This window comes from Mizuhopecten yessoensis, unplaced genomic scaffold (assembly GCF_002113885.1).
Source record: "Mizuhopecten yessoensis strain PY_sf001 unplaced genomic scaffold, ASM211388v2 scaffold10891, whole genome shotgun sequence".
NCBI lineage: Eukaryota > Metazoa > Mollusca > Bivalvia > Pectinida > Pectinidae > Mizuhopecten > Mizuhopecten yessoensis.
The window spans coordinates 33,412-45,017 of NW_018408773.1; positions in this window are offsets into that span (position 1 = coordinate 33,412).

Here is an 11,606-nt window from a genome sequence, read left to right on the forward strand (position 1 = left end):
TTGACGTTTCCTAATACGCCTGTCCAGCTCATCCCACAGATGCTCAATGGGAGACATGTCGGGACTATATGGGGGCCATTCAAGATGCTGAACGTTGTTTGCCGTGAGCAAATCACGACAGACTCTGGCAACATGCGGTCGAGCATTGTCTTGCTGGAAAATTAGGTTATGACGTCTGAGAAGTGGAAGGACATGTGGTTGGAGGATCTGGTATCTGTATCGAACGGCATTGCGGTTTTGATCCAGGACCACTAAGGGGGATTTTAATCCATGGGAGATGTCTCCCCAAACCATTACAGAAGCCCCACCGAATCTATCGCGTTCAACCACGCATGCGTCGGCGAAACGCTCATCGCGTCTGCGATATACCCTTTTTCTTCCGTCTTAGCGATACAGACAGAATCTAGACTCGTCGGTGAACATCACACGCCTCCATCGACGCATCCAAAACCTATTCGGGCCATGTCTGCGCATCCAGTCAAGACGCACTTAACGCCTCTGTGGTGTCAGAGGTGGCCCGACATAAGATCGGCGCGCAATGATTCTCTCGGCACGCAAGCGGTTCCTGGCAGTTTGAGGGCTAATGGGTCTGCCATGAGTACCTCAGGTATACGACGCAGTCTCTACAGCAGTCTTGAATCTGTTGCGCAAGTGCGACAATCGAATCGCCCTGTCTTGTCGTGCGGTCGTTACACGCGGACGACCGCTCCTGGGACGATCGGAAACTAATCCAGTAGCACGGAAACGTGTACAGAGACGGTTAATTGTACACGGGCCAACACCAAACTGCCGTGCGACAGCAGTTTGGCTATGACCATCCATCAACATCGCAATTGCTCTACCCCTCTGAATTTGCGTTAAGCGTGGGATCTCAGTCAATGGCGAAATCAAAATGCCAACGTGGAAAATTAATGTGGCTGAACTTTGAGTATCCGTTGAGATTATTTGATTTGGACTAAAGAAGCTCACAAAGTCAAACAATGACATCGTCATGGTTGGCTGATTTTAGGGTAGATTGTTGAGAAGGGAGATCGTTCTTGATGTAATACCTGACCAAATATTCCATTATTTCCTTACAGCTAAGGTGTACTGCAGGGGGGAACTTTGTGCGGTTTTTTTTTGTTCAGTATTTATATATACGATTATACAGTCTATAACATTCTATACACAATTATTGTTGAATTTTTGCGACATCAATATTTATATTACCTACTTGATTGTACATCATGAATGTAAAAATCTTAACTATTCATTACAATAAAGTTTTCATTCAATTAGAATTAAATGAAATGATTAATTGCAATTTAAAATTGAATTTTACAGTCAATTTAATAATTGCTGTTTTAAATGTAAGATCAAATGCAATTAACTATAAAATTGATGTACAATTCATAAATATATGTAGGTATTGTTTTTTTGCTATATATATATACATGTATAATCCATTTAATCACTGATGTTAACAAACTTTCTAACATGTTTCTTTTATCTTAAAATTATTTCCAAGTAAACTTTCATTAGCATGTAATGAATTACAAATTTGATTGCATCATACAACGATTGAACAAATCATAATGAAACTTTCATATTTACAGTAGTATTAACGTGCATGAACTATATGAAAAATAAATGTACAACTTCTTCATTATATTGTATAACGATTAAATGAACACATTCAAAAATGAAACATTCGTATTTACAATCAAAACAATTCCAGACGTTATGTACATGAACTATATACAACGTTTATAAAACAGGTGCGAGTTATACAATACCGTCTTTGTCTTGTAATGACCGAAGGCATAACTGTCGCAGAGATTTGATAAGATCCACGGCTTATCGTCAAAAGCACATAACCCGGTTTTGTTAATGTTCTACACGTATAACTGATGCCTATCGCTACTAATGGAGTGCATTTCACACATTTTGTTTTGTTTGCTAAAGAGACATTCTTTGTACATCTCGTGACGTAAGTCGCGCTTTATGGTAGCTTTGCCAATGCCTTTAGCTACCTGCTTCTCTTTGAAAGAATTGGTAGTGATTCTCATGTTTTGATACATAAAACTTTCTGGGTCGGCATATCGAAAGCTATACATTTTAGCACGAAGTCCTACAAACTCTACGATAGGCTTGCCTCCGGTTTCGTTTTTAAAATAACCGGTTATCTTTTTATTGGTCGAATCGTAACAGAAGTGCTCAAGTGTCTATCTTCTAACATGTCGACATAGATGTCGCTGCATTGTACGTGATAACAAAAACCGTCGGTGTCAGTAAATAATAACTTTATCCCGTCTACATATTTCGGTTTCAGATATTTATAGTAGAACTCGTACATGATACATTTTGATAAATCTAAGATGGCTTGACCTACGTAAACGGGTTTGTTTAACACTAATTTTATTTTGGCGTTTTCTACACCCGTCAAGTCCTCGTTAAATATGATAAATCTTTGAAAAGAGGGTTTTGCGCGGTATTTTTTAAGTTTTTTGGCCGTGTGAGCGAGTTTAATGTCGATCCTGTTGCGAAAGTTTTCCATGGTTTACCAAAGACGGCATTGTCCATCAATTTAAAAAAGTCTTTTTCGAAATCGTTCTTGGAGACCGTTCTTTTTGCAGTATTAAAGTCGATGTATTTTTTAAGCCAAGGAACTTGTCTGAATTCTAACACTCTGTGAATCTTGGTCAGTTTCATTTCTAGCTCTGAGTACAGCTGTAAGTTCCTATAGTGACAGATGTATTTCGTTTTGTTTTCTAAATTGGGAACCAGTTTAGAGGTGGCAATGCGACCATACAACCCAGATTCCGTTTGTATGTTTCTGGGGTTTAGCTCTCTCCACAGTACTTTGCTTGTGGGAGATAACTCCTCGTCTGAGACGGTTTTACGCTCGGGAGCCAAAGGGAAATCGCTCATTAGATCGTGATCGCTTTCACTCACCTCTAAATCGACCTCTAGGATATATCCCAAATCGCCCTCTTTAGGTATTGACCGTAGGTCAAACTCTTCTTCGCACCAACGAAAATCCCCCCCAGGTAACGGTTCTGACATGGCTTTGCCATATAAGTTGGTACAGTCGGTGTACATGATATACGAGTCGGGGCGGGAGGGATCGCAAGATTCGGGAATATAGGGATTATTAGCCATTGCATACTTGTTGGAAACCATAGAAACACCTCCCCTGACTCCGCTTTCGAAAAACAAGCACATGTCTTGGTCCGTGAGTGATTCCAAACGAACGCCCGTCAGTTTCAAAGCCGCTTGCCATGCCAGACCGGGTGCGGTGTAAAAGTGAGCGGCGTCTAGTCCATAATAATTTAGACACATGGTTCGGAAATTTTCAAACACGTCGGCTAAGAGTAATACGTCCGTTTTGAGATAAAGATCGTGGTATTGACCTAAATTTTGAATGTTTAGTTGTTTCCAAACGTTTTGCGCATGATCGTAGTCTTTATGTGAAACGTGAGATTTACTCAACTGACTGTAGATGGATAAACGCCCTTTCTGAGGAATATTTCCGGTCTGTCAAATTCTTTTGCAAAATGTTTGAATTTAGTTAACCCTTCCTTGGCAAGGTTTTCGGTAAGAGATTCCAGACTCTGTGACATGAATTGAAAGGAGTCGACGAAGCGTAGATCACCCAGACTAAACGAAATGTATTTTTCCATATTGGTGGGTATGCATGTAATGTTGTGGTCTTTAAATAAGCCCACGGCTTCGCACATAATGTGAGCATCAAACCCTTTTAGATTATGAAATATGACGGGAACAAAAGAAGGGTATTTAAAGTTAAGGTTACATTTGTTGTGTGCTGCCCCTCGAAATTTCCCGGTAATGTGACAATGGTCGCGCACTTTTAGGCAAGTCTCGGTGAAAGGTATGTTACAAATATGACATTTATAGCTAGACTGAAACTCTCGCTCGTCTTCGTGTGACATATTTAATGGTTCTATGTTATTGCGTAAGATGTCTTTGATTTGTTTTTCTTCTTCGATAATTTGTACTAAAAATGTCTTTTTTGTCTTTTTTTTTTGTCTTCACAGATACATCATGTAAAATATCATATGAGTATACATATATCATGTAAACATATCCTCTCACAGGAGTCACATCTTTGATTTTTTTTCCCTGCTTGGGATGAGTTCTGGAGTTCAGTATCTGAGAAGTTTTTTTTTTTTTAACCAAACATTACTTATAACTAAACGTCACATACTGTATACATTTACATCACACCACAAAGACATAAACTATTACAAGGCAATATATATATCCATATATATATTCTGACTTAATAATAATTTCTATCTACATTGCTATTTAAGTGAACTTCAATTGAACTAAGTATAAAACTTATATGTAGGTGTTTTTATTGTAACACTACTTCACTCTTTATATATGTTTTCAATTGTATTTCATGCATAAACATATATGGATATATAATTACAATAAGTTTATATAATAATCCTAGCGACTAAACAACGACTGGTCTGAGTACAGCTTGACTAAATTAGATGAACAGACCACATGGGCTTTGTGACCAATGTTTACTTGCCGAAATATTCACAATTGAAGGTCCAATTTAAACCGCCTTGCTACATCCAGTCGCCACTTTGTAAACAGGGTCTAATCTCGAGCTGATGCGCGTTTGAAAGAGTTTGAAGTATTGCAAAGCTTCTAAACGATCATGCCCAGAACATACTTTCTAAGGATGATGTTTTTGATAAATTTACTATCAATTATTTACTATATTTCTTTTTTTGTATCACTTTCATTAATTCATAAAAGAACAAAATGATTTTTTCCCCTTCAAACTTTTTTCTTTCAAATGTTAAAACACATTTTTTTGGAAAAAAAGGTACTAGTTTCGAGATTATGATCAAACGTCGTCTGCTTCGCAAACATTCAAGAAAATAATATTTACAATGTATTTCCTAACTAGTTTATTCTTTGAACTATCTTTAATTAATAATATCAAAAAGATTTTGCATTTTATGACGTAACCGGAAGCGGACTTGATACGAGAACGTGACCCGGAAATAGCTCACAACATAATCAGGACAGTAATAATAAACAGATGTTTATCGAACATTACCAGATTAATACCGTATGTATTGAGACACTGATGTGCTAGAATCCAACACAAGGCAACACTCGTTTAATCCATTGCTATCACATCAAGTACTAACTGACATTTATGCGAAAATATCAGCATTAAATGTTTGCGATCGCGCAGACCTACTTTCGTTTTACAGTTTACATACATTTGTACATGTCGGCATCAACAGTATACCTTAATTTGTGTCCTTCATCGTACCGAAGATTATTCATAGGCGCATTCGAGGAAAAGTTCGTGATTAAAAGCTTGTGTGTGTGGGTATTTTATCTTAAAATTATCGGATAAAAGCATAGTGGCATGTTACTTCAAAATAAAAGATACAAGAATCATTATTTTACGTTAAATATATGTCATAGTTAACATAAGCTCTCAGGAGCTTGAAACATTGTAACAGTGTAAGGCAAACAACAAGTTTTATCACAAGATACCTACGTTGGAAGGATTAAGATAAAGTGGCTAAATAATCATGCTGTACAAAATTTGGCACTAAAACAACTTACTTAAAAGCCAGTCCAGAGGGCAGGTGATTGGGACATAGCATTTATTTGTAACCAGGAGCAAGGGTTTGGTAGCCGTTAATATTAAATGACGTTTTTAGCATTGATGCTGCTCGGATTGATGCCAGTGACGTATTTATCGCTTACAAGTTAAAGCGTCGTTATCCAAAAAGAAGAATAGTACAAATTGAAAAGTGTGAATTGCCTACAGCTCCTGTAAAAAGTCAAAAACATTTCTCTCATGTTCTTTCTCGTCACCTGGACGTTTGTAAGTTAGAACAGCTGGTCTCGCAGATGCTTAAACTATGTACACAATATATATACAGTTATACCACAGTATTGTATTGTCTCGGTATGGCTACGAATGCGTTCCAGGTCAGGGAATAGAGCATCAAATGTATTAAATTCAAATAAAGCACCACTTCACGACAATCATGTATTCATATGGGTACAATGTTATTAAAATAACATTCATACAGTGCATGCAAGCTGAAATTAACAAATCATTTGTTTAAAATAACAAGTCATCATTTCCATGAAATTATCCAAATAAATAAGATCTTTATGTCAAAATAAACTTCAGGTTTGATTTAGTATTGTTTAATGTACGTCCTATCAACAGCTATACATGGTCATTTAAGGACGGCCTCCCCCATTTGCTAGATGCATGCGTGTGGTGAGTTTGTGCATATTTAATTTGTGTTTTNATTTCCCTCCCCTGCCACCTTGCATAGACACTTTACTAGCAAAACTTTAAACTTTCAAGATTATTTCAGCACTGGTCGCCTATGTATTTCCCTTGGTTATCATTTACAGGTAGAATATGGTCAATTATCTCTACCAACTGATCATATACAGAAAATGTTTTTTTTAGTATTGTCCTCCTTTGTTTTTTTTACATAAATCATGACATATAGACGACAAGGCAAGTTGGTAATGGGCGTCGCCATTATTATTTACATGCACAGGGACTTGGTATTAGTTTCTAATATATGTGTATTATATAATGTATGATATAAAAAAAGAGGGACCATAGGATGGTAATTTGTGCCAAGTCCCTGTGCCAGGTTCAATAATTTGAAAGCTTAGAGAACAAGGCTGAAAACATGTATGGAATGTGTTTTTCTTAAGGGAGTCTGTATAAACACATTATGAATATGTAAAATTATGATGGAAGTCCATTTTACCCGAATTACCTGACGTTATTTTCAATACCTTCAGTTCATCTATATTTCCACACTGTTCTCTGTATTCCGTCTATGCGTATTGCAGAGTTATCTTCTCTTGTGAGCAGGTATTGATTGTTACGTCATTGGCTTGTGTGAGAAAATTACGTCGTTTTCTCGAAAATTGATGTCGTTACTCTCACAAACAAATGACGTAACAATGAATACCTGCTCACAAGGGAAGATAACTCTGCAATACGCAAAGACGGAATAAGGGATAGGAATCAGTTTGTTTCTTGGGTTTTATAAATCTTCGCAACCAGTTTTAAGTCATATGTATAAGAAAGGTCTACCAAATATCTGATTCTTTGACAACTTTCCTGCAAATATATAGCAGGAATTGAGCTAAATCTATATCAACTGCACTACACATATTATTTGTTGACATTTTTCTGCTACAATACATGGAGTTTCCTCACAAGATGCTGATAACCGAAAAGAGTCTGAAACCTTAATCATATCTTTTAGAATACTGTGTTTAAAAAAAATGTTATACATGTGTCTCTTCGATCCACTAAACATCAACAAACAACATTTAAACCCTTCATTCCCTAAATCTGTTATTAAAAGTATTAAAAAAAAATATGTTCGCTTAAATGTTAAAATATTTCTGTTAAACATTCATATTTACAGTGGTGTTAAAATCCACTAATACGTAAGTTGACATAAAATTGTACTGCAGTATTTTTTGGTCTGATTTTTGACAGCTAAATAAGTCTCATCAAGGGTCATTGACCTGTCAGAAGTTGCAGTAGGCTATTTGAGTTATTTGACTTTGGTATAGAATCATCCTAAAAATAGAAGAAAGTAAGGGCTGGATTTTCACGAACTCGAAGAGTTGTGCCCCTTTGTTTGCTTTCCTATACATCTCATTCTGCCAATTTATCATTCATATTTTATTTTTCCATTTGTTATGCACTTCATATACATCGGATGAGAATTGGAGATATTTAAAAATGCACAAAATTCGCCAAGAAAGCTGAAAGTTACAAAAGGCCAAAAGGTGAAACTTTACACCATACACGCCAGGTTTGAACATTTTACTGTAATGTTTGTTTTACTTTCCATGTGGGGAGGATTTTTAATGCATCTCGACTGTTATATCAATCAATTAATTTTCATTTAGATGGTGTCCCTGAGAATTATTTCTTATATAATTTTAAAATATGTTTCGAGTAATAATCATACTCACTGTTTTAAACTAGGAACACTTGCTATGTACTTTAAGTATTTGTGCGGTTATGATTGATTGTCTTCCTTTGGATAATATTTCTGTGCGTTGTGTCCCTCACATGATTTCCTCACATTTTTTCCTGTTATTTATCGGATATAGTTTGTTACTTCTATAAGTTCCAAGTTTCCTTTTAGATAAAATATGTCATGTTTAGGGGATTTTTTAGAATTGGTGGTTTTGCGAAATTTGTTCATTGTTTTGCAAGGTACCAATATTTTTATGTTTATAACATATATAGGGTGCTCCCATAGCTTCCCCTTTCTTTAAAATGTAGATTTTCTTCCCGTTGTTTTTGGAAAAAAATATCCAGAAATTTTAGATAGGTTTGAAGTTTTGCTTAAAACTTACCATACTGACAATGTCAGACAATTTCAGACATGTGAAACATATAATAATGTGTAATTCTTCTTGAATTTGGTGTACAGATAGATCTTGAATTGACAGATCTGTCAGATCAGCACAAATTACTTAAATTGGAGTCTACATATAGAGTTATGTCCTTTTACTTTCTTTTTCAAGATTACATGATTCAAACAATTTTCTACTCGAGTCATCGAATCTGTCAAAACATAATTTACATACAATGTACATGGGGGAGGGGGGGGGGGGGGGGAGGCTAAAAGTTGGCCCCCTGAAGAATCGGGGACTTTCTTTCATGTCTACTACTTGGGGGACATTGAACAGACCAAAATAGATCTTCTGCCCCCATAGCAACGCACTTGGGATCTTAAATCTTTCCTTTCTTTCTTCACTGTTCTGCCTTTCCTTGGTCGTGCCGCCTGAGAAGCATGGCGAACACTTAAGGATCAGTCTGTCCGTCATCACACGTTGTCGTTTGCGGCGGCAGTCACATTTAAGTTTTCCAGACTTTGTTTCGCCACCATTTACCATATCAATTTGTAACTTTGTATGTGGCTTAATCATAATAGATTACAGATTAAGTTCGAACCACGTGCTAATATTTTATTTTTTTGCTGTAGTTACATGTATGGCCCTTCACACAATGGAAGTTCTCATAATTAACTGTTTGCCATACTACGTTCGTTACCACTTGCCACTTAGTATGCGGCTTTATCATAATGGATTACAGTTAGAGTCCAAACCCTGTGTCAATATTTCATTTGTTGCTGGAGTTATGGCACTTTGCACATAAGAAATCTCATAATTAATGTTTTCCCAGACTTTTTTTCGCTGCCACTTGCAACATTAATTTGTTACCTAATATGTGGCTTTGTCATAATGGATTACAGTTTGAGTTCAAACCCCGTGATAATATTCCTTTTTTTGCGGGAGTTATGTCCCTTCGCACATAGGAAATTATCAAAATAAACTTTTGTTTGGACTTATTTCGCTACCGCTTGCCGTATCAATTTGAAACTTTGTTTGTGGCTTTATCATAATAGATTACAGAGTTTGAACCATGTATTAAAATTCAATTTTTGACTGGAGTTATGGCACTTTTGCACATAGGAAATTCTCATAACTAACTGTTTTCCATATTATTTGCAACTTAGTATACATGTATAATGGATTACAGTCTGAGTTAGAATCCAGTGTCCATGTTCTAGTTTTTCTGGAGTTATAGCCCTTTGCACATAGGAAATTCTTATAAGTAACTGTATTTTTTCCGTCAACACATGCACTTCCTTCGAATTGCAGTTTTCTTCTATAGGTGACACCCGTCCTCATATGACCCTGGCTGTTGCGAGGACATCAATCACCTGATACAATAACTAACTGTTTTCCATATTAATTGCAACTTAGTATACATGTATAATGGCTTACAGTTTGAGTTAGAATCCAGTGTCCATGTTCTAGTTTTTCTGGAGTTATAGCCCTTTGCACATAGGAAATTCTTATAAGTAACTGTATTTTTTCCGTCAACACATGCACTTCCTTCGAATTGCAGTTTTCTTCTATAGGTGACACCCGTCCTCATATGACCCTGGCTGTTGCAAGGACATCAATCACCTGATACAATAACTAACTGTTTTCCAAATTAATTGCAACTTAGTATACATGTATAATGGCTTACAGTTTGAGTTAGAATCCAGTGTCCATGTTCTAGTTTTTCTGGAGTTATAGCCCTTTGCACATAGGAAATTCTTATAAGTAACTGTATTTTTTCCGTCAACACATGCACTTCCTTCGAATTGCAGTTTTCTTCTATAGGTGACACCCGTCCTCATATGACCCTGGCTGTTGCGAGGACATCAATCACCTGATACAATAACTAACTGTTTTCCATATTAATTGCAACTTAGTATACATGTATAATGGATTACAGTTTGAGTTAGAATCCAGTGTCCATGTTCTAGTTTTTCTGGAGTTATAGCCCTTTGCACATAGGAAATTCTTATAAGTAACTGTATTTTTTCCGTCAACACATGCACTTCCTTCGAATTGCAGTTTTCTTCTATAGGTGACACCCGTCCTCATATGACCCTGGCTGTTGCGAGGACATCAATCACCTGATACAGTAGATCCTTTGAAGTCCTTCTGTATGGCTTGATGATGTTTTCAAACCAATGGTCTGGAGCATTACTTGGTTAAGAAGACTGAATGCTGTTTAACAGAGAGTCTCTCTCATAATACTCTGGCTCCCTAGGGGGAGTAATGGGGTCCACAAGGGGGATTATCCAATTCAATTACACAATTTGTTGTTAGAACCCCTGCACATCTTTAGTAATCAGATTTTCCGTCCCGTCTCGATTCAATGTAAACACTAAGCAACTTCATTCTTTCACGGATTTTGGTCAAACTTTATACATAGGTCAAATATGGGTATAACCTTGTGTTTCAGGGTTCCAAGGTCAGGTCAATGTCACTATTGCTATATATAGAAAATCAACAACTGATTCAATTTAAACACTTAGCAACTTCATTCGTTCATGGATTTTGCTCAAACTTTATGCAAAGGTATACTTCGGACATTGTTGTGTTTCAGAGTTCCAAGGTCAATGCAAAGGTCACGGTTGCTATATATAGAAAATCATCAACTGATTCAATTNAAATTTAAGTTCCGATTTAATCCGCCTTGCTACTTCCAGTCGCCATTTTGTAAACATGGTCTAATCTCGAGCTGATGCGCGTTTGAAAGAGTTTGAAGTATTGCAAAGCTTCTAAACGATCATGCCCAGAACATACTCTCTTAGGATGATGTTTTTGATAAATTTACTATCAATTATTTACTATATTCCTTTTTTTAATCACTTTCATTAATTCATAAAAGAACAAATTTATTTTTTCCCATTCAAACTTTTTTCTTTCAAATGTTAAAACACATTTTTTTGGGAAAAATGTACTAGTTTCGAGATTATGATCAAACGTCGTCTGCTTCGCAAACATTCAAGAAAATAATATTTACAATGTATTGATATTGTTTTTATTAACTAGTTTATTCTTTAAACTATCTTTAATTAATAAATAACAAAAAGATTTTGCATGTTATGACCTAACCGGAAGCGGACTTAATACGAGAACGTGACCCGGAAATAGCTCACAACATAATCAGGGCAGTAATAATAAACAGACGGTTA